Here is a 27,861-nt window from a genome sequence, read left to right on the forward strand (position 1 = left end):
GGCATGCGCCATCATACCAGGCTAATTTTTGTATTTTTAATAAAGACAGGGTTTCACCATATTGGCAGGCTGGTCTTGAACTCCTGACCTCGTGATCTGCCCGACTTGGCCTCCCAAAAGTGCTGTGATTACAGGTGTGAGCCACCATACACTTCCTTTATTAGGATAAAATAGTCTTCAATAAGAAGACTATTGAAATAACTTCCAAAGTAAAATGGCAAAAGGCTTCTTACCTGGTAACCCACCAAGGTTTGGGCTGCCCTAAAAAACTGTGAGGCATGTAACCAGTAGACCTTTAATTGTCTTTTTCTTTTCACTTAACATTCTCTTGAGGTCATCTATGTGGTAGACCACACATCAGGTGCTAGCATTTGATTCTAATAATGAGCAAGAAATGGTCCCTGTCTCAAAGAATTAGTATTCCTTTCCTCCATCCCTTTCTCTCTCCTCTCCCTTTCTCTCTCCCTCCCTCCTTGACTGCCTGCCTTCCTTCCCATATTAGGAATTTTTGCAAAAACAAAAGGAACAAACCATATTTTGAGGCTTATCTTCTAGGGAATTCATCAGCTTACTTTGCTGAGGTTTTCTAGTTCAGGCATCCCATACCCATCCCCTTCAGAGTAGTATATAAATGACAGTGAGTATCAAGAAATTACTAAGAAAATCAGCCATGCGTTATTAGGAATTCTCATGGCATTACTATATCTCCCTTTCACTCATAGGATCAGGAACTTTAGAATCCAAAATACTAGGAATACTTACACTCAATCCTCTCATTTGACAGATGAGACTGAGACCCACAAATATCAAGCTATAATTTCCCACCTATTACTGGCAGAATGTGGCAGACTGTATTTTTCAAAGCTGGCTGCAACACTATCTTCCATTCCACATGCTCTTGAATGTGACTTCTGACACTCTTCCCACTGAGGCACGGGGGTCTATATTTTCTCTGTTTTTTTCTTGTTGTTACTGTTGTTGTTGTAGTTGTTGAGCCAATCTCACTCTGTCGCCCAGGATGGAGTGCAGTGGTGCAATCTCAGCTCACTGCAACCTCCACCTTCTGGGTTCAAGCGACTCTTCTACCTCAGCCTCCTGAGTAGCTGGAATTACAGGTGCCTGTCACCACGCCTGGCTAACTTTTGTATTTTTAGAAGAGTCGGGGTTTCACCATGTTGGCCAGGCTGGTCTGAAACTGCTGACCTCAAGTGATCCACCCACTTCGGCCTCCCAAAGTGCTGAGATTACAGGCGTGAGCCACTGTGCTTGGCCTTGTTTTCTCCTTTTGAATCTGTTTTTCTGTAGCTGGGATGCTATAACAAATTCCAAGCCTTAGTGGCTTAAAATAACATAAATCTGTTAAAATTCTGGAGGTCATAATTCCAAAATAGGTCTTACTGGGATAAAATCAAGATGTCAGCAGGGCTGCGTTTTTACTGGAGGCTCAAGGGTGCATCTGTTTTCTTGCCTTTTCCACTTTCTAGAGGCTGCCTGCATTCCTTGGCTCATGGCCAGCATCACTCTGCCCTTTGCTTCTGCATGTCATGTCCTTCTTTGACTCTGACCCTCCTGGCTCCCTGTTGTTAGGACCTTTGTGATTACATTATGGCCACCTGGATAATCCAGGATAATCTCCCTGTCTCAAGGTCTTTAACTTAATCACATCTGAAAAGTCCAGGTAAGGTAATATAGTCACAGGTTTGGAGATTAGGACATGGACATTTTAGAAGGCTAGTAATCTGCCTAACACATCGGGTAAGCTTATGGCTACAGAAGAACTGGTGCTATGTAACATCTAAGACTATGTCATGAAAGTGATGCTGCTTCCAATCAGTTACCTTAAATCACTCGCTTTTAGAACCCAGGTGCTCTGCCATACAGAAAATGAAAGAGACAAAAGCATTACCATCTTTTAATTTACATGTGAAAAGAGAAGACCAGCGGCAATCAAACAGACAAACATGTAATATAACATTAGGTGGTGTTGGACCAACATTTCTCCTTTTACTGTTTCAGGAAAGTGGAAAGAATTACAAAAATTGCATAGAGACTTTTGTGGGTCTTGATTTGTATATTTACCACAAAATTTAATAAAAAGAAACAGCTTTCAATCCTTATCTACTGTTTGGTTTTGAATGTACTGTAACTGTACCAATACCTTTGGACAATCTGAGTGTTTCAATTGTCTAGTTCTTCTTCTTCTTTTTTTTTTTGAGACGGAGTTTGGTTCTTGTTACCTAGGCTGAAGTGCAATGGCGCAATCTCGGCTCACTGCAACCTCCACCTACTGGGTTCAAGCAATTCTCCTGCCTCAGCCTCCCGAGTAGCTGGGACTACAGGTGCATGCCACCATGCCCAGCTAATTTTTGTATTTTTAGTAGAGATGGGGTTTCACCATGTTGACCAGGATGGTCTCGATCTCTTGACCTCATGATCCACCCGCCTCGGCCTCCCAAAATTCTGGGATTATAGGCATGAGCCACCGTGCCTGGCCTGTCTGGTGCTTCTTAATAAAAAAATCCCAAAACAGAGTAGCTTAAAAATCACAATTTATTATCACCTCTCATGGTCCTCTAGGTTGACTGGGCTCAGCTGGGCACTTCCTGCTTGGGTGGGGTTGCTTTTGGTTGCAGTTAGATGGTGGCTGTAGCAAAAGACATCTGAAGGCTCAAGTAGGCCAGATATTCAAGATGGCTACTTCTCTCATGTGTTTGTTCCCTCATCTGGATGGCTGAAATTGCTGGGGAGAGGCCAGATGTCTCTTTTTCTCCATGTGGACTCTCAATTTGGCTAGTGTGGGTTTTATCATGCCTTGGTGGTCTAATGGTAGTTGGACTTTTCATACAGTAGCTGCATCCCCCAGAGAGAACTTTCCAAGAACACAGGGCTACTTAGATTCCTTGTGACTTAGCCTCAGAAGCCACACAATGTTACTTCAACCATATTTTATTGGTTAAACAAAAACCTGCCTAGATTTAACATAGCAGGGGTCTATGCAAGGACGTGAATATCAAGAGGCATGGTTCATTGGGGGACCATTGTTGAAGACTAGCTATCATAAAGAGAGGTGTGGCTTAGGCAAAATGAAATTGCATTCTACCATGAAAATATCTAAAGTCACCCCATAGAACTCAGCCCAAACCAGGAAAAGGTCCTTCTCCAAAACTGTTCCAAAGCCATAAGCCGGCTAATTCTCTAGGTCACTTAATGCAGGCAGTGGTGAGGAATGCTGGCAGAGCCATTCTATCCATAAGGTATGACTCTCTGATCGGTAGGCAACCTAGGGGTCCCTTTTGTTAGAGAGTAAGGACTCCCACCACTGGGAGTCAGAATATTTGTTTATTTTCTCCAGAAGCACCAAAACACAGCTGAATGCACAATTCCACTGTGTTCAGCACACCAGAAATGTCCCCATATAATATGGACTAGGGCAGCCCTGGATAAAAGCTACTAAGTGCTTGTTTGGGACAAGGTGCTAGACCAGTCTCTACAAGTGCATGTAACTTACTTTGTTTTTGTAAGAATCCTATGAAGTAACTGTTATCCCTGTATTACATATGAGAAAACTGAGGCACAGAAACTAAACAATTTCCACTGGCACATACATAAGTGGTAGCCCTGGGATTCAAAGCCAGACAGTCCAATGCCAGAACCCATCCTCTCAACCACTGCACTGCCCCACCTTGAGCAAGTCACATGACTTCTCTGGGTTGCAGTTTCCTCATCTGTAAAAGAAAGCTAATACTCTTTCCCTCAAGGGCTTGGGCTAAGAAGTGAGTGTCTTAGACCAGGTGCGGTGGCTCAAGCCTGTAATCCCAGCCTTTGGGAGACCTAGGTGGGAGGATCACTAGAGGTCAGGAGTTTGAGACCAGTATGACCAACATGGTGAAATCCCAGCTCCACTTAAAATACATTAAAAAAACTAGCCAGGTGTGATGGCAGGCACCTGTAATCCCAGCTGCTTGGGAGGCTAAGATATGAGAATTGTTTGAACCTGGGAAGTGGAGGTTGAAGCGAGCCGAGACCGCGACACTGCGCTCCAACCTGGGTAACAGCATCAGACTTGGTCTCAAAAAAAAAAAAAAAGCGAGTGCCTGGTGTTGCCTCATAAAAGTTATGTAACCTTGCACAAATTGCTTAACCTGAGTCTTGGTTTTCTCATTTAATAAATAAGTATGTTCTTATGAGGAGTCCATGGCACAATGCATATAAAGTGCAGTGTCTGGCTTAAGGAGCCTGATAAGTAGTATTAATTGGTATAATATTATTATTCCTTATATTGTAACATAATTTTGAGGTTCTTAAGCCTAATATTCTCACAAATCTCCTGCTGAAATTGCTGTTATTGTCTGATTTTTACTGTTTCTTTACTTTTCCACCCCAGAAGCAGCTGCACATTTGGACAGAGGAACATAAAAAGTATTGGTCAATAGTCAGGTTGCCACCGCAGATGTCCCTGCCTCAACTGAGGACAGAAGACAGCAGCCAATATTCACAGCGGACTACAAATGTTCTTCTTTAACTTGGATCAGAGGAGCCATTCTAGGTACAGGGAGGGTATTGCAGACTCTTCTGTTCAGAATACAGTATTGCAGAATATGCATGCATCCATTCAATACTTATTCAATACCGCTCTGTGCTGAGCTGCCTTGGAAATACAAAGATGAATTGGACATAATATCTGTCCTCTTGGACCTCGAAATGTAGACAAGGAGACAAAACAAACATTAACCATAGTACAATGCAAGCAGTTCTATATACAGCAAAATACAAACAGTGGTTGATCTCAGAAGGAAAATTTTTGTAAGAGTGGTTTAGAAGGAGTCAAGGAAGGCTTCTTGGAGAAAGCAGTATTTTATCAGGATTTTTTTAAAATGAAAGAACTTCAATAAGCAGGGATGGAGTAGGGCAAAGATCATCCAAGGTGGAGGAAATGATGGGAAGGCAGGTGCGGATAAAGTAAGTGAGCTGCCTGATTAGCGTGAGACGGGTGGCAGGTGCTGCCAACTGGCAAGCCCACCTCTATCCACAACTTCACCTCCCCCGGGCACCTTCCACCCTATGACACCCTTCTGGTCATTGAGTCATAAGCAGAAAATTGCTGGGTTAGGATTGTGAGAAAGTATTTACTTTATCCTTAAAAATAGGACAGGCACAATTAGCATTTCCTTAAACTGTTACCCTTTGCTGTCTCTCCTTTCTTCTGCTTGAATTGTGGATGAGATTCCTGGAGGTGTCTCTTGAGGTCCTGAGGTGATAAGCAGAAGAATAAAAGCTATATGATGGGACCATGAACAGAGAGATGCAAGAAGCATTTCTCCATCATTGAGTACCCACACTAGCCCTACAGCAAACATAATTTCTTATTATGTGAGAAAAAAATAGTTCACTATTTGTATAAACCAGCATACATTAGATGTTCTGTTACCTGCAGGCAAGGGCATTCCTGATTGACACAGGAATAATACTGACTCATGGAATATAAAGTCAAAAAAATGAGTGGGATCCATATCATGAAGAGCAATAAAGTCCATGTACAGAATGTTCCTTATTTAGTAGGCAATAAGCAATTGATATTCACAACAGGGAGAGTTTGTGAGTATCAATAATATTAAAGCTGTTCTTTAGGAAGATTTATCCAGCAACAAAAGGAAAAGTGCTTGGAGTCAAAGAAATTGTGTAAGAAACAATTCTTGTGGTTGCTGTATAAAGAGGGCCTCCCCCGGCATAACCTCTATCACAAATATATCTATTACATTACACATACAGATGTATGTATAATTCGATATATACAATGGACACTTTCTCAATTTATGTAAAGTATACTTACATAGAACTTTGCTGTATTATTAATTTGTAACGCACAGTCTAATAAAATAGTATACTCTTCTGTAACGGCACCTTCAAAACAAGTGTTAAATTCCTTTTGCAACTGAACTGTGATTCCTTCCCTCAGTTCTTTCCTATTTAAAAATCGAAGAGCCACCACCTATAATAGGAGAGCAGCAATAGACAATAAAGAGAGGGAGGAAGGGAAGAAGGTGAGAAACATTTCACAGAAAGGACCGACAGGCCTTGGCAACTGTTTCAGTGTGGCAGGACCAAGGAGCAGAACAAATGAGGGATGACTCCAGTATAAGGCCTATGTTGCTGGAAGTTTCAGGAGAGAATGAGAAGCGTGCAGGAGAGGGCTTGGATACAGAGTGGTGGGAGAAAGTGAGTTCCTCAGGCCATTGACTGTCAATAACGAACACTTGAAGAATTGTCCACATCATGTGGATCCCTTCTAGGGTGACTGTCTGGTGTGGTAGCTTAGTTTGGGGATACAAATATCAGTAAGATACCTTTGAGGATCTCACAGTTCATCCATTTTACAAACACTATTAAGTATCTACTACTAGCCAGGCTTTGTGTAAATTAATACAAATGCCATATGGTTAAGTCCCAGTCTGCATGGTATTTGATAAAAGAGAAAGATAGATAAAACTAACAATGGCAAAGCAACACATGACATAGGTATGCTAGAAAAATACTGGGACTAAGTATAGAGTTGGAGGGCTGTCTGAGAAGGCTTCACAGTGGAGAGGACCCCTCTGAGCATTAAGTAAACAAAAACATTCCAGAAAGGAGAGACAGCATATGACAAAAGTATCATCACACCTAGAGTATTCTGCCATCATGTGTCTGTGGTGAGGGGGAGGGGTGTATGTAATTAAGTGGGTGAATAAAGCCCCAAATATAAGCTGCAATTTACTTGCACAATTTACTTAACCTCTCTGAGCCTCCCTTTGCTTTTCTGTAAAATGGGAATTATCTCATGGGATTGTTATGAGGATTAAATGAGATAATGACTGCTTTATACAACACCAAGCACAATAAATGCTCAATAAATGTTAGCTCTTGTTATCCAGTAGGTCACAAGCCAGGATTAGTTTGGCATTTCAGAAAGACTACAGCCATGTGCATGAGTAGATTGCATGAGACCGGAAGCCCAGCTGGAAGCAAACTGCAATAGTCCAGGCCAGAGACAATGGAGGCCAGAGCAGACACCAGTGGTCGGCAGCCCTGGAGGAAGATTGGAGCACTGATCTTTAGTCAGTCTTAACAGTATTTCTTTAAAACATGAAGAAAAACTCTTAAATTAAGCTAGTATAGTAAATTGTAAATTCAAACGCTGCAAAACCATAACACTGATAGACTATTAGTAGGCTAGAAAAACTAAAATTAAAATTTTAATTATAAAACTTGTTAAAGAATTTACAAAATTAGCCCTGAAGATGCTGGCATTTTCCTTAATTCTGGAGGGTAAGGAAGCTTCACTCAGTGCAATATGTCTTCTACTGTTACATCAGATTTCATTATGCCATGGCCATTTTTCAGGAAGGCTGGGCATTTAATTACATATAACAAATGTTTATTGAGTATTTGCTGTGTGCAAAGCATTAGTAAAGGTGTCAAAATCTTAGGAACAAGATTCAAGTTTATTCTAAAAGGTTATTCTTGTGCTTCTTTTTGGGGAAAAAAAAACCCAAAATGATGTATACTCTTTTTAAAAAATTTAAAGACGCAAAAGCAATTGAATTTATAAATGACTCTAAAAATTCAAACAGTGATTCTTTTTAAAACACCCAAAACAAAGCCAACCCCAAACTCAAACCTCACTCACAGAATTTATACAGGTCTCAGACAACCCCACATGGTTGTGTGGTGCTCTGCTGAGGCGGTCAACAGGAGAGACAAAGACAAACTCAGCTGTGTGTCTGCCTTAGGATGGTGTGTTCTCATGAACACAGTGGATCCAAATGTTCACCAGGGTTCCCCACAGCTCACTTAATCTGATGGTAGGTGGTACATGAGGTAAAGTCACCGTATAAGCCATGACTACCTTTTATTCACCATCCACCATGTGTCCCAAAACTTATCATTAAGCTTTACAGTACCCTGATATATAGGAATTACCAAACTCATTTAACAGAGATTAAGGATGAGTTGCAAAACTGGGATTAAACTTGAGTTTGGTGACTCTGTAACTGAAGTCCTTTCCACTTTGCCACTGGCTTCTTAAACTACCTGATGACTGATCTGACTCTTCAAATAAACATATTGTTCGATTTGCCTTCTGGATTTTTGTTTCTTAACTTTTCTGAATTATAAAAACAATAATACTCTTTGCAGAAAATTTGAAGAAAATAGAACCATATAAGCATTATACCCCTAATTTTGATAATCATTTCTAGGTTAGATTGCCAAACTGAAACGTCATTGTCCTTGTTTAAAAAGCAATGATTTTTCTTAAGAGTTGAAATTAAAAGAATGCAATGGTGCAGTCTGTTTCACCAATTTTTAGGTATACAGAAGGAATAAATTAGCTCTGTGAGGAGAAGAGGGATGCCTTTTTTTCTAAGTGGAGGTGAGAAGTATGGGGACATATACCCAGCCTCTTGTACATGGCAAGAAGTATGTCCTTCAATAGTCTCAGAGTACAGGCTCATATGACTCAAAGACTGGTGTGTTACATGCAAGTTTCAACAAGCAGATCACAATCTACTGCCACAATACTGGCCTCTTTTTCCTAAACCAGGGGATTTTACACAATAACCTTAATTTCTCACTTACCTTGTAAAATCGGACAACCAGGTAATATTGGGGTTGAATCCTTAGGTGGCCATAACCAGCTGGAGTAGTGGCCCCTTGAGACATGGTGGCCACTGCTCCTGTGCTCCATCTTGCTCTGGGATGCTGAGACCTCAAGTCAGTCAATGTTTTCCATTTAGCACTACTGTATTTCTTGCAAAAACATTTCTCCGTGCTCGTGTCTCTATCTAAGGTAAGGGTACATGTATGGCAGTACATTTCTGGAAACATCCTCCTACTGCACGCATTAGACGTCTGCGTGTTCCTAGTACACATCTGTGTTTGCTGCTTTCCATGGTCTTCATCCCAGGATTTTTGCTTTTTTCAAACGGTCAAGCTGCAAGGACTAATGCCATGTTGTCACGCCACCCTTTGATCTTCATTTCCTCATCTGTAAAATGAAGCAGTTGATCTCATCTCTTCAGCTCAGATGTTCTGTGACTTCTTATCTCTAAGGAGCTTCCTCGGTCCAGGCAGCACCAGTCTCCTTCCTCTGGCCTCTTTTTCATAAAAGCTTCCCAGAGCTCAGTAGCCAATTCAGTTCTAAGACAAGTGATACCAACTGAAGAAGGAGAAAGAGCATGTAGGATAGAAGTGAGAAGAGAAAAAAGTGACCCAAGGAGAAATGCAGCCCAGCGGTAAGCAGAGGGGTGCAGACAGGAAACAGAGTCACAAAGTTCACATTTAAAACACCTGAGAATGAAACAGGCATGATCAAAATCTTTTTATACTTTAAACAAAATTTTATTATAATGTTTGGCTGGGTGCAGTGGCCCATGCTGGTTGTCCCAGCTACTCCAGAGGCTGAGGTGGGAGGATCACTTGAGCCCAGGAATTCAAGGCCGCAATGAGCTATGATTGTACCACTACACTCCGGCCTGGGCAACAGAGCAAGACTCTGCCTCAAAGAAAAATAAAAACGAAAAACATTGAAATAAAATAAAATTTAAAAGCAATAAGTATTTATTATAGAAAATTGAAAAACTATGAAAATTTTAGAAGTAAAGAAAAAAATTCACTATAATCGTATCACTTAAGGTCAAGGACTGCTTAACTTTAGGTAGACTGCCCTTCCTAACCTTTCTCTTTTTTTTTTACATTCTTTTCATAATTAATATTACATACAAACCTCATTTAATTTGAAAACAAAAAAAAATCATGAAGTAAAAGAACTGTCTCACTAAAGTTAAAACAGCATATACTGGTACACTTTTGCTTTTTAACTTGATAGATTTGCTTTTTTTAATCTAGGGAGCACTTCCAGCAGTTTATGGGAAAAGAAAAAAAGTTGAACAAAATCTTTTATTTTCCATTATCTTTTAAATTTACCAGTTTAGCTTAGGGTGTTTTTAAAATCATATTATAAATATAAAATATTGGTTTTAAAATAAAAGGGTTTAAAATAAGACCAATTTGCAAAGTTTTAACAAAGGAACAACTGCATTCTGACTTTCAAGTCTTATGAGTATTTTTCTACAATCTTTTTTCCCTTTTTTAAAGAAAAGGCTTTCCTTTGGAAGGGGCTGGGGTGTCATTTCAGAGGCCAATCATTCCTTATTTCTATTATTCGATTTCGATCAAGGGCCACAAACTGTTGGCCAAAAAATTCCCCTTAAAACTGATGATTCTACCAGTTTTTTTGACATAGCCTAGAGATACTTAAAATTCAGTTTTAGATAACCTCTTTTGGACACACAAAGGAAAGGTAAGAAGATGTGATTTAAAATGTTTGTAAGAGTGAAAGAATAGGCTGGGCGCAGTGGCTCACGCCTATAATCCCAGCACTTTGGAAGGCTGAGGCGGATGGATCACGAGGTCAAGAGATCTAGACCATCCTGGTCAACATGCTGAAACCCCGTCTCTACTAAAAATACAAAAATTAGCTGGGCATGGTGGCGCGCACCTGTAGTCCCAGCTACTCTGGAGGCTGAGGCAGGAGAATTGCTTAAACCCAGGAGGTGGAGGTTGCAGTGAGCCGAGATCGCGCCATTGCACTCCAACCTGGGTAACAAGAGCGAAAACTCCGTCTCAAAAAAAAAAAAAAAAAAAAAAAAGTGAAAGAATAACCCCATTGCTCACGGCAGTGGGGAAACAACATATCTCTAACTTTATTTTTTGCCAGTAAGTATATCCAGAGAATGAATGCGCCAGGTACAAAGCCCAGGAAAGAGGAGAGCTGCCTCTGTAGAAGCAAGGGCACTTGTTTGCAGTTCAGCTTACCTGATACGCAGATCGCCAATCTTATCAGAATTGAACCAACTGGCTTTTTCTTCTGCTTTGTTGATACCCAAGCTGGCCTTCAATTTTTTTTTTTTTTAACTGAGAATGTCTGAAGCCTGAGGTATGCTTCTGGGTGTTCTTAGGACTTAAATGCCATTGCTTAAAGAGTTAAAGATCTCTGAAGCTACAGTAAAAGAATGATAAGGTAAATCACTCATCCACGGGAGATGCTCCCCTTGTCCTTTACCAAACCAGGGTCTGAGAAACATGGAAGGCATTCAACAGTTTAGAGAAACTCTACCGTGCAAAGCCAAACATTAGTATTAGATTTTTAAGGTTAAAGAAAAGTTCTCATTGTAATAATTTATCTTTGAGAACAAGAGTTTATTTTTCACTTATCAAGAGCTTAACATTTCCCTCTTAGGAAAAATGCTTTGAGGGATATACTATCCTCAGGAAAACACTCACCAACAACATATTTTTGTTTATCAATTTAAGCAGAAAAACTACTCTTAGAGATTAAAAACAACAACAACAACAACAAACAAACTCATTTCCAGTGTTAGGGGAATCCCATTGGAACTGGCTGTCCACAGAGGTGGAGAATTTGGCCTTGTTTACAGCTCTAGTAATTGCTTTAGTCCTCAGTTAGAGGAGATTTGTCCCAGAGGTATTTTTAAATAAAAATAAAAAGACTCCACAATATTCATTTTGCTTTGAGGAGAAACTCAATTCTATCCTTCAGTGGAAGCCACTTCAAGCTTAGTATTTGGAAACTCAAGAGTAGCAAAACTGGAGACGAAGCAATTCAATTGAGTCCTACCGAGGACAAGTTTACCATTTTGTATCTGTTATATTTATCAGAAAAAAGGAAGAGGAAAAGGAAGAAGAAGAAATAAAAGAAGGAATAGCCTTTTAGTAAATGTGGGCAAAAAGGAAGATACACTTAAAACATCTGTATCCTAATGAAGGAAAAATTTAGCTCTTCAAGTCCTAAATTCCACTTTCCTACCAAAGTCTCAAATTATAAGCAGACTGACGGAAGGTTAGGAAGACGGTGTTTTGGTAGAACTCGATCTCTAAAAAAAGATGGTTACATTACTCAGAATTCTCTCTTAGAACTAGGCATGCTGAATCCTTTTAGATTTTATGGTGCTTACTCTAATTTTAAATGAAAAACTTTTTTCTAGTGAAGCTCACTGTATATGATTGAAATGTTGGTGGAAGGCAAAAGCCCTCTGCAAAAACATTTGAAAATGAAACACTCTTAGTGCATAATCCCTTGGTCTGCAGTGCAAGGTTTTCAAGTAAGTGAAAAGAAGAAAAATGCACATAAGACTGCCTACCAGAAAAGGATATGTGCATAGGAATCTCCCTGCTGCAAAGTGCTGACATTTGACACCACTTTGAACCCTGAATGCAGCTGGCTGTTAGACTCTGAATTGTTTCCCACCTTGTTCGTGGCCACTGATTTATCCCTCCGGCCAAGTGCCCCATGCCTTACCAGCCTCTCCCACTGCAGAGACGGCAAGCAAGGCAGAGGCAAAGGCAGCATCCTCATCAGGGTTCAATCAGTGTTCAGTAACAGCTATCAGAAGGCCGTTCATCAATGACTTCCAAAGAGGTCACCTGTGGAGTCAGTGGAGATTTTGAAATGTGTTGGTGTATAACTAGCTTTGAGTTTGTAAACAGCCGTAATGAATTAAATCCCAGCCACAGTGCTTTGGGAGAGTTCCTTTCGTGAGGGAATAGCACTAAAGATGTTGTTGTGGCTTCTGTGGTGCCGTAGCTATGGAAGCATCAGGGTGTGGCTAGAGATTAGGCTGCTGCAAAGCCATTGTGTGTTGCCAGATAGAATTATCCTTTGATGTACACTGGGGTCTAAATTGTTTTCTTTCCTTTGATACATTTAAAATTAAGATTTCGCGTTAATCCCTAATTAATTCCAAGATCAAGCTTCTATTTTAGCTACTTGAATGAATGATGTTGGAATGTTTTTAGGGAAGTGAAGCCATAATAAAATATTTTCCAATTACATTAAATACCTTGTGGGCATAGTTATTAGGCATTGCCATATTCAGTGTGGCTTTTACATCAGAAGGGCATGATTTTAAATCAGAAATCATTTTAAGTCAGAAATGTAGTACTTATGACAACAGTCCTTTACATTTAAATGGTTTGTACAAAAAAGGAAAAGAGGGAGGCTAGAAACGGCTATGATAAAATGAAAGTTCACCTTTATAAGAAAATACAGAATCAGGAACTGTGAAATGTAAAATAATTAAATATAGAGTATGAAAATTCAGTAGGGAACAGGTAAGATATAACCACCAGCTGAAAAGGTAAAGATAGGAAGATCAAAGAAGGAAGCCTGCAGATGAGCAGAGCGTTTTCTAAACTGCAGTCTTCAAAGAAAATCAACCTGCACTCCACACCGGGCTTCTTCCAGGCCCTGACAGAAGGTCAAGGACAGCTGACCTGGGCTGGATCCAGGCAAAACTGTGAGCTTAGCTGGGATTTCATGAGTCACCCTTTTGGACCTCCCAGCAATCTCACGCCATGTATTTGCATCTGAGCCCCAGAAGGAAAGAAAATTCTTTCTAGTTAGGAAATAAAAAAGCATAGCAGTGATCACCAAATGATGCCTAAGATTTTGCAACCACTTGTCACAGATATGTAGAACAGTCGTAATTTAAAATATTCAGGCCGGGCATAAGGGCTCACAATCGTGATCCCAAGCACTTTGGGAGGCCAAGGTGAATCACCTAAGGCCAAGAGTTTGAGACTGCAGTGAGACATGATTCTAGTGCTGCACTTCAGTTTAGATGACAGACCAAGACCCTGTTTCAAAAAATAAAATAAAATACTCAGACCTTTTTTTTTCTTTTTAGATGGAGTCTCACTTTCTCACCCAGGCTGGAGTAGAGTGGTACCATCTTGGCTTACTGCAACCTCCGCCTCCTGGGTTCAAGAGATTCTCCTGCCTCAGCCTTCTGAGTAGCTGTGACTAAAGGTGCGTGCTACCATGCCACCTAATTTCTGTATTTTTAGTAGAGATGGGGTTTCACCATATTAGCAAAGCTGGTCTTGAACTTCTGACCTCATAATCCGCCTGCCTTGGCCTACCAAAGTGCTGGGATTACAGGCATGAGCCACCGCACTGGCCCTCAGACCTTTTATCTTCATAAACACAGAAACCCTTGCTAGCCCATGTTTGTAAGCGGCGGGGTTCAGACTGAGGAGTTGTCACCGCTCCTATAGGAACGAATCTAATTCAGTCCCTTACCTTGTCTCAAGAAAAAAATGAACTTGCATTTTTTGGTAATTATTTTCTGATTACTATCATTTGTCCCGTAAATTGGGTGGGAGCAGTTGATATCCTGCTTCTCCCTCCCACCCCTAATTAGGGGCCTGAATCCTAATGTGATAACATCTTGAAGGGTGCTTTGCCATTATCAGTGGGTGGGTCACTGGAGTGGGGCAGGGGCACCTTCTACACTCAGCCAACAACCCCCGGGCTCGTACATTTGCATCAGTTCTGACTGGGCTTGTACCTGCTCTACTGGTTGCTAAGTATTTTTAATATCACCTAATATAAAGATTTAATTTGATGAAACTCTGGTCACCTTGTGCAGACAACTATGGTTCAGGGAAATACATGTTGGGTTTGGCATTATCAAGAGATTTGGGTGTCTCTCTGCCAAGATCAAATGCAATACTATGTGTGAACACCTAGAACAAGGGAGTGAGCTGTTTGCTCATTTCTGGTACAACTATGCATGCTGACCCACCCTTAAATACAGCCCTTCTTAGGATGTAGACATGAGAAGCATACCAGAGCCTCTCAGGGTAGGACCAACAGGCTGCAGCTAGACTTATTCTTTCTTTTTTCTTTTTTCGAGACAAGGTGTCACTCTGTTGACCAGGCTGGAGTGAAGTGGTGCCATCATAGCTTACTGGAGCTTCACACTCCTGAACTCAACCAATCATTCTGCCTCAGCCTCCTGAGTAGCTGGGACTACAGGCATATGCCACCATCCCAGATAATTTTTAAAAAGTTTTAGTAGAGATGAGGTCTTGCTACTGTTAGGCATGTCACTCGAATAAAGAAACCACCAGGCAGGCTTTGTGTGGGCAGCGAGGCCACTTATTTCACACTTGGGCACAAGCAGGCCAAGTCCCAGAAAGGGGACTAGGCAAAGGGGGTAGGAAGGGGATTGGTACTACAGGTTGGGGGAATGGTCATCTAAAGGTGGTAATCTATCTTAGGGAGGGGAAAGGTGTCACAGGATGCATGGTCACAAGGGTAGGGGTCATTTATTACAAACAGGCATGACCATAAGGGTAAGGGTTATCGGTTGCAATTAGAGGAAAGGGTACGGCAAATTACGTAGTTACAGGGGTGGGGTCTTGAGAAACCTAATGTCTGGGGGAAATTTTTGCAAGGCTGAGCAGGAACAATGGTTGAAGTCTGCAGGGGGAGACCAATCAGTTGAGTCAGGAACCAGTTGTTTCACTTCTATTTGTGGCCATCCAGTCAGACTTTCTGGCTCCTGGAGACTATCAGGAGGTACTCATGCAGGTCACCAAGGCTATAATGGCCAGGCTTAGACTTGGAGGCCTGACAGCTATGTTATCCAGACAGGTCTCAAACTCCTGGGCTCAAGCAATCCTCTCATATCAGTTTCCCAAAGTGCTGGTATGAGCCACCATGCCCAGCCTTTCAGCTAGACTTTTATGTTGGAGTTACCAAAGCCACTGAAATCTCACCAGTCTCATTGATTCAATGGTACAATGTAGGTAGTAGACCTATTAGACCTCAAAAAGTACCCACACCAAGTCTTCTGGATTGCCAGGGTTATCTGCCAAATCCAGATTCTTAGCCTCTGCCCCACATCTGCTGAGTCAGAATCTCTAAAGGTGCGGGGCCAGGAATTTTCATTTTAAACACTTCACAGGAGATCTTGACAGACAATGTAAAGGTGAGAACCAAAAGCTGAGGCACCAAACATGAAAACACTCAGTACTAGTAAATGTTTTATGGAAGACAGAAGCCAATAACCATGGATACCAACACCACGGTTACTACTCAAAAGCTCTATCAATGAAGTGATTGCATATTAAAATAATGTGGGGTGTGTGTGTGTGTGTGTGTTTGAAATAATGTGTATGTCTGAGTATGTATGTGTTTGAGAGAGACTATGAGTGTGTGTGTGTGCATATGAATGTATTTACATCACAGGACAAATACAACTCCTGGGTCAGAGTCTCTGGACTATGGCAGTACAACTAATTGTATCTGGTTTCCATGACTTTGCTCGGGCTTCCACAGAACAAAGTCAGACACACTCTTGTCAAATTTGATCCCTATGAATTTCATGAACTGGGGAATCACAGTAAAGTCTGTTGAACACTTGCCTTTAGCTCACACTAATTTGCACAAGTAAAGCTGCACAAGCTGTATTTTATAAAAAGCTTCTCAGAGATCTCTGAGCTTGACTCTCCTGCTAAAATTGGGGGCTGGAATTTCTACAAGTTACAAGGCCAGTCTATATTTCCTAAAGGATTATTTGCATCCACCTCACCTCAACAGGCTCAAATAAGCTTTTGTTACCTTTCAGCCACAACAGCTCAACAGTGTTGAGTGCCTTTCATTCAATTACATATAAGCAAGATAGTTCTGTTTCTGCATGACAAATGGCAGCAAGCTCTCAGTTTTCTTCTTGTTCTTTCAGTCTTTTTTTCCCTAGGTGGGCCCAGTCTTTGCATTTCAATTGAGTTCAGTTCAATTTAACAAACATTTACCATATTTAGTGCCAGCTAAGTTCCAGACACTATCCTAAGTGCTATTTGTTTTTCCAGGTCAGGATGAGGTAAGGGAGGGTGAATGGAGAAAGATGAAGGAGATCCTGTCTTGCCCTCGAAGAGTTGCCAACATGTTTCTATACAAATAACTATACTCAAAATGTAATGAATGGTAAACCAGTAATTTACCCAAAGTTTAGAAAGAGGGAAGGAGTTTCTCTTGAAAGTTCAGGAAGTGCACTTGATCAGGATCTTAAAGGAGGGTAAACACTTTTGCGCCTCAGTTCTTTGGGCCTTGAACTACCTACCCCAAACATGTTTTAATTCTATAATAGTGTTGGACAAACAATCATAATTAAAATTTTTTGAACACTTATTCCTACATATATATGTATTATATGTAATATATATAATGTACTCCTCACAATAGCCCTGTACAATAATAAACACTGTTATTATCCCCATTTCTCAGATGAGGAAATTGAGGCAGAGTGAGATTAAAGTAACAAACCCAAGGTCACACAGTTAGTAAGTGGTAGAACCAGTTTTTGCTCCCAGGTAGTCTGAATCCAGAGCTGGAGGGCTTAAACACCATGTTGCAATGTACATATATTTTATATTTTATGCCATCAACAACCAGTCTTATATTTTTCTTTTTCTGACTACACAAATATCTTTTCTCTCCAAGTAAGCAGGTTAGCATCCTTTCTTCCTCTTTCAATATTTCTATCGCTTGGTGAAAAGGATGACTACACATTTTTAAATGCTTCATTTTGCTTTCGGTATCAGTATTTTACAGGCGATTACAGAAAGCCAAGCTTGAAAACTACATGGCTAAACTGAGTTTCTCCTCCATGCTCCTTGTGTTTGGTTCCAGAGGCCCATTGAGGAAGAGTCAAAAGAACAGGCTCACTGAAGATAGCAGGGCTATGGATGATTAAACCTAGACCTACGCTAGTGAAGATGTTATAAATCTGTGTTTCAGTGGTTCTACTTAAATATGATTGCTGCATCCACTCTCACTAAACCCTCCTTGGGCATTCCTAACAATCTAGATTTCTGCTCAAGGAAAACAAAAGCTTCTCAGTCAGATCATTTTAGACCTTTGTCTTTTAAGATACCCAGAAGCACAAAGTTAACAGCCACATCCTCAACATCCACAGTGGGAAGCAGCTTATGATGGGTATTGAGAATCTTCAGAATCAGACAAAACAGGAGTTAAATCCTGACACTGCTCCCCACCTTCTCTGTGCCTGCTTAATCTCTCTGTACCTCAGTTTACACTTCTGTGAAATGGGGATAAGAATATCTCCCTGACAGGTTTTTTTTTTGGTGTGTGTGTGTGTGTGTGTGTGTGTGTGTGTGTGTGAAGACTGAATAAAGTCATGTTGGTAAAATGCTTAGCAAAGTGTCTGCCTCATAGCAAACTGTAGTTGTAATTTTTACAATTTCAACATAATGGGGAAAGCAGTGAGGGATACTTTAAGGTTTGGAAGAAAGGGATCAAAAGCAAAGAGCTCAGAATTGAGTGCTCCACTCCAAACTGTCCCGTATCCTTTGTTAACCCACCTGGCCCAAGGAAGTGATTTACTGTGTTAATTAAAGCAGAACATTTAGAGGAAGAAAAGAAGGGCAGTTGTGCTGGAAACAATACCATAAGGGTCCTTAATGTCCTCCACGTCCATCCCAGTGCCCCAACCCACACCCACAACTCCACCTTTGCCTGAATCTCATTCCACATCTCACAAGGGGCCTGAAGGCCTGGATCCTGCTTCCATTTCAGTGCTAGGCTATGCCAACTTCCTCATGCCACATCAAGTCCCAGCTTCATATCGATGTGCTAAAATTTCCCTTGAGACTTCCTCTCTGACTCATGGATTATTGAGGGCATGCTGTTTCATTTCCAAACATTTGGTGATTTTCCTGTTATCTTTCTATTTTATGTTTCCGTTTAATTTCATTACAGTCTAAAAACATATTCTATGTGTGATGTGATTTGGCTGTGTCTCCACTCAAATCACATCTTGAATTGTAATTCCACAATTCCCATGTGTCGTGGGAGGAAGCTGGTGGGATGTGATTGAATTATGCGGGCAGGTCTTTCCTGTGCTGTTCTTGTGACAGTGAATGAGTCTCATGAGATTTGTTGGTTTTTAAAATGGACATTTTCCTGCACAAATTCTCTCTTTGCCTGCTGCCATCCGTGTAAGATGTGACTTGCTCCTCTTTGCCTTCTGCCATGATTGTGAGGCCTCCCCAGCCATGTAGAACTGTAAGTCCATTAAACCTTTTGTTCCCCAGATAAAGGGTATCTTTATCAGTATTGTGAAAAATGGACTAACACAGTGTGATTTCTCTTCTTTTAATTTTGTTAAGGTTTACTTTATAGCTCAGAATATGGTTTATATTAGTGAATGTTTCATGTGTGCTTGAGAAGAATATGTGTTCTACTGCTACTGAGTGGAGTGGTCTGTAAATTTCAATTAGATCAAGTTACTGGGAAATGCTGTTTAGGTCATCATTTTTTTTGTAATTTTAAAATTAATTTTTTTTGTTTTTTTTTTTTTAGATGGAGTCTCTCTGTCACCCAGGCTGGAGTGCAGTGGCGTGATCTCAGCTTATTGCAACCTCCGCCTCCCAGGTTCAAGTGATTCTCTTGCCTCAGTCTCCTGAGTAGCTGGGATTACAGGTGTGTGCCATCGTGCCCAGCTAATTTTTGGATTTTTAGTACAGATGAGGTTTCAACATCTTGGCCAGGCTGGTCAAAAAAATTTTTTTAGAGAGGATGTCTCACTCTGTCTCCCAGGCTAGACTGCAGTAGCTTACTGCAGCCTTGAACTTTTGGGCCCAAGTAATCCTCCTACCTCACCCTCCTACATAGCTGGAACTATAGGCATGCACCACCATGCCTGGCCCATCTACATTTTTAGTTGTTTTCTGCCAATTTGTTTTATCAGCTATTATGAGATGAGTGTTAAAGCATGCCATTATAATTGTAGTATCTGTCTGTTTCTTTACTTCTGTCAATTCTTTATTCATATGTTTTGAAGCTCTATTTTTAAATGCATACACACTTGGGATTGTTGTATGTTCTTGGAAAACTGACTCCTTTTTATTACATAAAGTTTCTCTTTATCCCTGATAATTTTTGTTATTCTGAAGTCTACTTCATCTGAAATTAGTGTATTTACTCCAGCTTGCATTAAGTTCATGTTTTCATTTTGGATGTTTTTCCATCTTTTTACTTTTTGATCTAAATCTTTAAATTTAAAGTGGGTTTGTTGTACACAGCATGCAATTGGATCTTGCTATTTTATCCAATCTAACAAATTCTGTCTTTTAAATGATGTGTTTAGAACATTTACATTTAAAGTGATTATTGGTATCATTAGAATAAACTCTACCATCTTGCTAGTTGTTTTCTATTCATTGCACTTTTTTTTCCCCCCGAGTCAGGATCTTGCTCTATCATGACCAGGCTGTAGTGTAATGTTTCCCTGCAGCCGTGAACTCCTGGCCTCAAGCAATCCTCCTGACTTAGTCTCCCAGTTCACTGTGATTACAGACATAAGCCACCATGCCTGGCTTTAGATTCTATTTTCTTCTTTCTGTTTTCTCCAGGTTTAATTGAGCATTTTCATAATTCCATTTTATCTTTTCCATTGACTTGTTATTGATCTCTTTTAAATAAAAACATTTTAAATGGTTAACTAGAGTTGTAATATACTTTTCAGTTATAAAAAGTTTGATTACTTTATATTTCCTAAAGATGGGTTGGGAGGGGACTGTGGTTTCATTACCTTCTGAGAAAAATTTTGTTGAGATCTTTTTTTTTTCTTAATTGCATTTTAGGTTTTGGGGTACATGTGCAGAACTTTTGGATAAAATAGAATTTAAATAGAATGTTGAAGTATGGCATGGCATTTCCATTTTAACAGAATTTTAAAATAGCATTTCATTTGCAATCAATGAACTAACTCACACACATGTTTTTTCTATATGAGAAGATTATCTCCGGGTAAAAAAATACTGTTTTGTATTTGTATGCAATAAAAATTACACAAAAAGGAAAATGTAATAAAATTTTATATTAATCTTTTTTCTGTTGCTATAACTGAATATCTGTAACTAGGTAATTTATACAGAAAAGAAATTTTTTCTTATACTTCTGCATACTGGAAAGTCCAAGGTCTAGGGGCTGCTTCTGGTGAGCTCCTTCTTGCTGGTGGGAACTCTCTGCAGAGTTCTGAGGCAACACAGGGCATCGCATGGTGAGAAGCTCATAAGAGATGGCCAAACTGGGTTTTATAACAGACCCACTCTCACAATAACTAACCCATTCCCTTAATAATCCATTAATCTATTAATTGATTAGTCCATTCACAAGGGCAGAGCCCTCATGACATAATCGGCTGCCAAAGGTCCCACCTCTGAATATTGCTATACTGGGGACCAAGTTTCAAACACATGAACTTTTGAAGGACACATTGAAACCACAGCATGTTTTAAATTGTTCAACTTAATTATCCTAAAAACAAGTAGCCAGAAATTATACACTCTTGCTCATTAGAAAAATTCTAGAGATGTAATTCTCATTTTTGTTCAGATTACGATTCCTTTGAGACTCTGATGAATTGTGCCCAAGAAAAACACACATACTCATCTGTATATCAAATTTTGCTTATAATTTCAAGGAATTTGCTGACTTCCTCAGGAGTCTCCAAATGCCAGTTTAGGGGACCCACCCTAAAATAGGTAATAAAGCTATCAATGAGCATTGTGTTGTAACCATGTATCTTGGCATGTAGATCATATAGCCAAAGTTTCAGGTTTGACCTGAGCTTCCTGGGTAGGGCAATGGAAACCCTTGTCCTCCACTTCTTGTTTAAGCAGCCATTGGGGCAGGTCACAACCAAGGCCCAGTTCTGAGTTTTGTCACCTACTCAGTCCCTGTGCCTTAATGTGACAATATTGCAGCCTCTTCAATGGCCAAAGAAAGCTTGGATGGTGAGAGTCAGATTACTAGTCTAAATGGCCAGCATCCCTAGAACATGTTATCCTCTTTTATTCTAGAATGTAGAGTTCTTCCACATACATCACAAACAATTGCTTAAATTGTGACTACAAACACCAAGATAAATTTGTTCATGAGCAAATTTTTAAACTAACATGAAAACTATTTTTAACACAATATAGATTCAAGCAATATCCGCTTGTGTTTTTTAAACAATAATCTTCTGTTTATACTTTAAAAAGTCACAGTCACAAAGTATTTTTTTAATAGCGATGAATCCTAAACAAACTACTTTTCTTATTCTTCTGCCAGGTTCCAAAATCTCTCTCCAACTATGACACCCTCCTCGATCAATCAAAAGAAAGTTATTTGATTCCTCTCAGTAAAATTTGTGAAAATAAGTAACACCATTGACTACTCCTTTACGAATACACTTTCCATTGTTTGTAGTCCATTTTTTAAAATGTATCTGTTCCTTTTAAAGATTTAACTATCTATCTTCAAGATATGTATCTCATTTGCCAGAGTACAAATCCTTAAACAGCAGGAGCCCGTTCTTTTCCACCATGCTCTGATTTGAAGTAAGAATGAACTTCCCCTCAAAAGACTCACAGGCATTCTTTGTGGTTTGTGTGCTATTAATGGCTCTCATCTGCCCTCTGTTCCATACCTTGTGGCTAATGGACCTTCACAGGAAGAGAAGCCTGCTCCTCTTTGGCCTTCATGAATTCCATTTACCTCCCAATTGACAGAATGCCACATTGAACTATTTTTAAATACTTTTAAATAGAGGTTACAGATCAGATTTAAATTTTTATTATTATATCCAGCTTCCAAATAGTAAAAATAATGGAGCATTTACATTAACCAAAATGAATGAAACCCTATGGAAATAATCATTAAGGGGTCTGGCTAATCCATAGACCAGAAACTCACTTTGGCATTTGAAAAATGGACTTAGATTTAGTATGGTCACTGCCAGGTTTCACCTGAGACTCACCAATGACTCATCATGTTTGTGTCTGTTTCTTCAGCAAATTCTGACAAAATGTACCATATACATACTCCCTTTCATCTTGCATACAAGTGCATGAAGATAAATGATATTTATGATTTTATTTTTTAAGTTTATTGTAAGATAATTTACAAATATCTTGCTGTCTTCAGTAATTCAAACAATGGAGGAATTGGTTTCTTTTGACAAAGACAGCAGTAAACTAAAAACAAAATCAGCCGGCTGAATTTTCCTTCTTAACCTCTTGTCCAAGGATGGAAGTTGATTTTCATTAATCCAGAGCTGGAGCTACAAAGATAATTTCAATCGACTCTTTTGTGATGACAGTTTGGCGGGTACAGTTGAAAGTCAATGTCAATTTGTCAATCATCTCAGAAACATTCTTGCTGGTGTTGTCCATGGCTGTCATCCTGGCACTCTGCTCACTAGTGGTGGACTAGTGGTAGATGATGTTGGCCAGATTATATTCTTGGTAATTTTGCAGTACATCAGCATCAATATCATTGTAGATACTCATACTCTCAGCACTTGCAATGGTATTAAGGGAAAAGATGGGCTTTCCTTCTGTCTTATAGGAGATGACAGACCTGAATCAATTAAAGACGATGGTGCCTTCATCAAATTCATATCCAGAATTTAGTAATTCAAGGACAATGACTGATGTATCTCCAAAAGCAGGGAGCTTTCTTCCCACTTCTTTGAAAGCTGCTAGAAACTGGTCAGAATGAATCCTAGAAAGCATGCCTCTGATTTTGTCACCAATTCCAACAAGCATAACTTCTTTCTCAGCTGCTGTTAGTGTAGAAACCTCACTTTTCATCTGTTTAGCAATGGAGTTATAAATAGCACCACACAGTCCTCGATCTGAGGACACACAAATAAGCAGTATTTCTTCTTGTCTTCAGGCACCTTGATATCAGCTTTTTCATACAGAGCCAAAGATCCCAGTCCATACATTTGAGGTCTCTCTCAGCTCGGCTGTGTTTTGCTCGGCTACCATTTGCATAGATTTGGTAATTTTCTGGATGTTTGTGATGGACTTTAATCACCTGGTAATACCTTTCAAAGTTGCCATATTTCAAACTTGAATCCATTGTGGCTGCAAAGTCCAGGCCGACAGTCCAGTGATGCCCATGCTAGAGAACATGGTAGCCACAGCTCTGCTGAAGGTTGGTGGTATTTATGATTTAAAAAAATTATTTTCCAGCTGGGCGTGGTGGCTCATTTTTGTAATCCCAGCATTTTGGGAGCCTGAGGCAGGCAGATCACCTGAGGTCAGGAGTTCAAGATCAGCCTGGCCAACATGGAGAAACCCTGTCTCTACTAAAAATACAAAATTAGCCAGGCGTGGTGGCTCATGCCTGTAATCTCAGCTACTTGGGAGGCTGAGATAGGAAAATTGCTTGAAACTGGGAGTTGGAGGTTGCAGCAGTGAGCTGAGATCACGCCATTGCACTCCAGCCTGGACAACAAGAGCGACTAAGTCTTAAAAAAAAATTATATTCCAAATTTCCTAAATAAAAATGGTTAGAGGCAACTACATTTTCCAGAATATACTGAAGGATCCCCAAAGGAAAACAAAGGCATCCACTTTTGTACATTCATATCTTTTCATTGCTCTTTGAGATAATCAGAATGTCAGGACTTTGGCATTCCTAAGGGAATACTCTCAGGTAATCTAACCCAGTAGTTTTAATTCCCCCTTATTCTTTGTAACAGCTTATACTCTATAAAAGATAAGCTTTTCTCTCACTATTAACTTTTCTTTCCACTTGATAAACAATGATGTTTTTTAATGTGTTCTCCAAGAAATAAAATTAACCTAGATCACTTTCAGTGACTTCCTTATTTGTACACCAACCTTCTTAACAATATCCACAATAACATCATCCAACAGAGCTCATCTATTCACCTCTGTCTTTAGTATTTTCTCTATGAACAGTAGTTCTTTTTCAATTGCTTGGTAACGTTAGGAAGACTTGAGTTTTCTCTTGGCGATAAGAAAAAAAAATGCATTCCTGGTTTGATTCTATTATTCTGAATAAAATCAAAACTAGAAAGCAAACAAACATTTAAAAATTGGCATATGATTTTCTGTTTCCTGCATATGCTTTAGTTCTCACCCTAAAATGAAGTGTTGCATATGATTTCTGATATTCCAAGTTTTCCAAAATTACATGCTGTGGTGTAATAGTAATAGCCTTTCTCAGTGGAGCACCTAATACACTGACTTTTGGGTAAAGCACAATACTCAGGAAAGGTCAGCCACATAATGTTTAGAAAATGACATTAACTATTGACAATCGTGCAGCGTTAGACACTGATATATTTAAGGCATAAGTGGCTGGGATGCCCACTGAAAGTCACTTGCTAACACTTCTGCCAACTACAGTAAGTTCAAAGAAAGCTATCCTTTTTTTTTTTTTTTTTTGAGACAGAGTCTTGCTCTGTTGCCTAGGCTGGAGGGCAGTGATGTGATCTCGCCACACCGCATCTTCTGCTTCCCAGGTTCAAGCGATTCTCCTGCCTCAGCCTCCCAAGTAGCTGGGACTATAGGCACATGCCACCATGCTGGGCTAATTTTTGCATATTGGCCAGGCTGGTTCACTATGTTGGTCAGGCTGGTCTTAAACTCCTGACCTCATGATCTGCCTGCCTTTGCCTCCCTAAATGCTGGGATTACAGGCGTGGGCCACCATGCCCAGCCAAAAGCTATTCTTTTCTTAGAACACTACCACAAAGCCCCTCACTTTTTGAATATTCAAGATTCAGACCATAAAGGAAAACTGATAAGGGAAGAAAGGAGAAAGACACAGCTAAGGAGACAGAAAGTGAAGAAGGAGCAGGATCAAGATCCTTGGTTGAGGTGAAAGATCCTTTGTAGATGAGTAAAGGAAAAGGCTGGAAAGAAAATTTAACCATTTTCCACCCTCTTAAAATTTGGGCTGGGGAGACGAAAGGTTGTTCATCATCTTGATTTGTACAAGATCCTCACAAATTAACAAAGTCTGCTGTAGAAAAGTTTTAAATGTTTGTTATCAAATTTATCTATCATTTCTTTCTAATGGCTTCCAGGCTTGCATCCTGTTTAGAAAGGCTGGGCTCATTTCATTAATTCCAGCATTATAAATAAACCTACCCATATTTTATTCTATAGTCTTATTGTTTGATTTTAAAATATTTTAATACTTGCTCCATTTTGAGTTTATTTTATGAAAGTTGTAAAGTATGGCAAGCATTTTTCTTGATGTAATTTTGTTTCAATGCAAATCTCATGCAATGTACCCTTGGATCAATCAATTGATCTTTGGCTATTTACTAAAGACCTATTACATGCCAGGCCAACGAGGGATCCAAAAGAAATATAAGACGTAGCAATTGATTTCAAAGAACTTACCCTATAGTAGGAGGAAACGACTTACACCCTGAGACAATTCCAGAACCAGACAGTGTATAATTAAGTACTAAATATTGTGGTACTGCCTAAAATTACTGTGAGAGCTCAGAGGAAACAGAGATCCACCTGGGCTGGAGTTGTCAGGGGAGACTTTTGTAGACAAGTTGGAACTTGAACTGGATATGTATTTCTCCAAATACCAAACAGAAAACAACAGGCTGTGTGTGTGCGTCCTTGTGTGTGTAGTTCAGGCAGATGCCGGCTTTTCACAAAGCAATTTATCAATTGGAAAAGCATACCAACACAGACTATATAGGATTTATATACTTGCAGATTTGAGACAGGATTTTAGAGCAAGAAGTGGCAGAGTGGCAAGTATGGCAGTAAGAAAGAGGTGCCCTGGAGAGGAGCGTTTGCCTGTGAGTCTTCCTCCTTTCTGCTCACTGCCCAGGCACCTGCTAGCTCCTCCCACTCCCTCTGCAGAGTACCCCTGAGGTTTCACCTACCCTGATGCTGCCAGCGTTGATAGGCAGCCCTTCAATGCCTCTTTTCACGAGCAACTGGATGAGGCCTCTCTTCTTGTACTACTTAAAAGAGTCATTACCACTCTTACTCATAACCAGTCTACTCATTCTCAGGTGAGTGATAAATAGGGACTATCACCATAGGGTATCACTTTTACAAGTCTGTATTGCTGGTGGGAATAAAAGCTGGTTCAAAAACTGCAGGGAGCAGAGGAGAGAGGGATGGGCTATTGTTTACCTATGCATTTCAAAAGCCTTAAGTTTTTACATATCTTTTGATCTAATCATTCAACTTCTAAAAATTACTTATTATTTATTTACCTACTTATTTAATAAGAATGTATTGCTTAGTATGTGAAAGGTACTGCTTTAAATGTTTTTTAAATTTACTTATTTAATCTTCATAGCAATCCCATGAGTTAGGCACTATTATTATCCTCATTTTACAGTTGAGGAAAATGAGGCACAGGGAGGTCAAGTAAGTTGCATATGGTCACCAGCTAGTACATGGCAGAGCCAGTATTTAAACCTTCACAGTCTGACTTCAGAGTCCTTAGAGGTAACCATGTCGCTTAACCAGTTGTCATGGATGAACACATAGGTTGCAAGACAAACTGCTCCTTCAATATAAATGCATTAATGCCTCCTGCGTGCCAAGCAGAGCCTCTGTTCCCCTGGAACAGGTGACTTAGGCACTGATTTTCACACTGAAGGAAAGCTCAACTGTGGATCATGAAATAAATTTAGCAGATTGTGATCAGAAAAATTTTTTAATGATATTGAAATGAACAGAAATTACCAGAAAGTGAGTTTTGTTTCATGACTTTTTTCCACTTACATGTGTGTCACATGCATATGTCACATACACAGGTGAGTGTTGGGTCACAGATTACTATATACTTTTCGTGAGCTGTACTCAGAAAGATGTAAAAGTCATGAGTCTACCAGAAGAGACAAATATTGGGTAAGTAATTAAACCTGGACAACATAGTAAGACCATATCTCTAAAAACTATGAAAAAATAATTAGCTGGACATGGTGGTATAGATCTGTAGTCCCAGCTAATCTGGGGGCTGAGGCAGGAGGATTGCTTGACCCCAGGAATTTGAGGTTGCAGTAAGCTATGATCATGCAACTGCAATCCAGCCTGGATGACAGAGAAAAACCCTGTCTGTAAAAAAATTTTTAATTAAATAAGTAATTAATATAATTGCATCAAGTAGTTTTTAAAAAAATAATTGCCAAAATGGTC

The 27,861-nt window shown here is 39.8% G+C and overlaps 1 pseudogene across 1 annotated transcript; it reads right to left on the reverse strand.

Annotated features, from left to right (window-relative positions):
- Window positions 1–1,890: 1,890 nt before the first annotated feature.
- LOC118144942 (ATP synthase F(1) complex subunit gamma, mitochondrial pseudogene) lies at window positions 1,891–27,818 on the reverse strand (annotated as a pseudogene). The gene has a single exon (XR_013521220.1). The product of XR_013521220.1 is annotated as an ATP synthase F(1) complex subunit gamma, mitochondrial pseudogene (transcript).
- Between the last annotated feature and the right edge of the window lie 43 nt (window positions 27,819–27,861).

The sequence above is a fragment of the Callithrix jacchus genome, chromosome 8 (genome assembly GCF_049354715.1).
Source record: "Callithrix jacchus isolate 240 chromosome 8, calJac240_pri, whole genome shotgun sequence".
In the NCBI taxonomy this organism is placed as follows: domain Eukaryota; kingdom Metazoa; phylum Chordata; class Mammalia; order Primates; family Cebidae; genus Callithrix; species Callithrix jacchus.